Raw genomic sequence first — 2,357 nt, forward strand, 5'->3', positions numbered from 1 at the left:
CCAAAGACATGATATCTAAACGATACGAGATCCTAAAACATGTCTCTCCGTTCATATCTTAACATTTCCGAAAGTTCGTAAGAATAAATAATTTTTACGAAAACTCACGTCTCGAACAAACCAACAGATTGAACGCCTCATCGAAATTAAATATGAGCAGACAACTCATGTTTACTTCAAACCCACTCGAAACAAAGTAACTCAAACAAATATCCATTATATATATATAAACCGCATAGCGGTAGAGGTTCAAAGCCACCAACGGCCAGTCCCGATAAAAATAAAAGCGGCCAAAACAGGCCCATACAAAATTCGAAGGCCACACTCGGCCGGACATATATGAACGAAAGCCACACTTGTCCGCATAATACTAGATAAGGGAAAAACTTATTTCCGTCAAACACTCACCTCTCACAGATCAAATTTAAAATTCCCGGACAAGGAAGCTCTGAATGCATCCGCGGGATAGTTCACTTCCTCATCGTCACCAGCAAACTTGGTCGTGGTCTCTACGGTATCAGGAGAAACCAGGATGAGATCCCAGAATCCTTGAATCCTCCCGTCGATCGGAGAAATTAGCGTCTCAGCGTGAGCATGATCCTTCATGCCGCCCTTCATTAACTCCATCTCCCTCTCAAAAACGTAGTCATCCGCCCGCGTCTTCCAAAGGCTCCCAACTGAACCGCGACACTCACGGAAGTCGCCCAGCGAGTTGAAAGCATCCTTGAGGTTCACTTACTCGACCTGGAATTGAGAAGAGCGAGTCTTAATCACCTCGACAATCTCCCTCTTGCCCTTCCGTTCTGCCCTACGAACAGCCCTCGCATGATCACGAGCGAGTTGAGCATCTCGCGCCAACATCTCGTCTCGCATGCGAGCAAGATCCTTTTCCGCCTTGTCCGCTTTAAAGCGATAGATCACGGCTTCTCTATGGCTCGCCTCAATGGCCGATCCAATCAAGTTCAAGCCCTGTAAAACCGATTGACACGTTATAAGCAAAAAAAAAATATATATATATATACTTAAAACGATCGTTAAAATTCTTAAAGCCTATACCCCGTTGATGATACGAGATCCTTCCGCGACGAATTTCGGCCTCCCCGACTCGTTTGTAGCCGGAGGAGCATCGAAGCCCGGGGGAAGACCAGCGAAGAAATCATCAAAGTTCGGAATAGGGACCTCGCTCGTACCGCTTCCATCGCCGAAAGTAAGGTCTGGATCCCATCCTGGAAGCATGCGATCGTTCACAGAAAACTCCAGGTCACCGAGGTCAATATCTTTCCTCTTCGAAGAATTCAGCCCCGTCACGACCGCGGGAGCAGCGTCGGGACCTTGGTCATCGGGCTCGGAATCACTCCCTGTTTCCCACCCAAAGCAGGACTAGGATGCACAAACCTCAACGCCTTTCGAACTCTCTTCGGCGAAAAGGAAGTCCAGTAAAAAGGACCGTTTATGAGCAGATCCCTCACCGCGATAATGTCCTCAGGAAACGGAGCAAGAGGATTGATGAAAGGACGATCGTTCGGAAACCTCCAGAACAGTGGGATACAACTCTTTTCAACAGACGCAACGTCTACACGGACGAAGAAGAAAAACTTCTTCCACGAGTTGAAGTTAGAATTAAACCCCTTAACCACTGACATGAAGTTTCGAGGGACCAGCCTGTACATGCCCGTATCCTTGATGATCTGTAACCTAAGAAGCGCTTCGAAGTGATCGACGGTAAGGGAGAGACCATGCTCCTAGCTCAGGATCAGGACTCCAATAAGGTGCTGGATGCCAAGGGGATTCAGTTGGCTTATCGCCCCCTCGAAACGATCTAACACACGGACGATAATTTCGGGAATCGGGAACCACAAGCGACAGCGCACTACGAATGCTTCGTAACAAGTAAAGTAACCCTCCGGGGGACTACTAGCGCGCTCTCCTTGAAGAGGAACCCAGAACTCCACCGCATCCGAAATCTGATAGAACAACCGCATGATCTCAAGGAATTCGCTAGTACTCCTACTTGGTGCACCTTCCTCGACCGGGCGACGGTTCATGACCGGGAACGATTTCTCTTTGGGAGGCGTGATCGAACCATAACACGCCACCCACCATGCCTCGTTCTCGGCCGGGTCTACCGAATGAGGAACGAATTCTATCTTTGGCACAAGGAGCTCTTAAGAAACGTTCGCGGGCAAGGACCCTTTCTTCGAACTCCTCTTCTTACTCGACATCTCGTGTTTTCTTTTTTTAATCAAGAAGGAAATGATAGAGAGAAAGAAATAAAAGACGAAGGAATTTTTCAAGAAACCTCTCTATGAGAATGAGTAAGTGTAAAGATTGTGAAGAAATTACCTCCCTTCTTATAG

The sequence above is a fragment of the Brassica oleracea genome, chromosome C3 (assembly GCF_000695525.1).
Source record: "Brassica oleracea var. oleracea cultivar TO1000 chromosome C3, BOL, whole genome shotgun sequence".
Classification (NCBI taxonomy): domain Eukaryota; kingdom Viridiplantae; phylum Streptophyta; class Magnoliopsida; order Brassicales; family Brassicaceae; genus Brassica; species Brassica oleracea.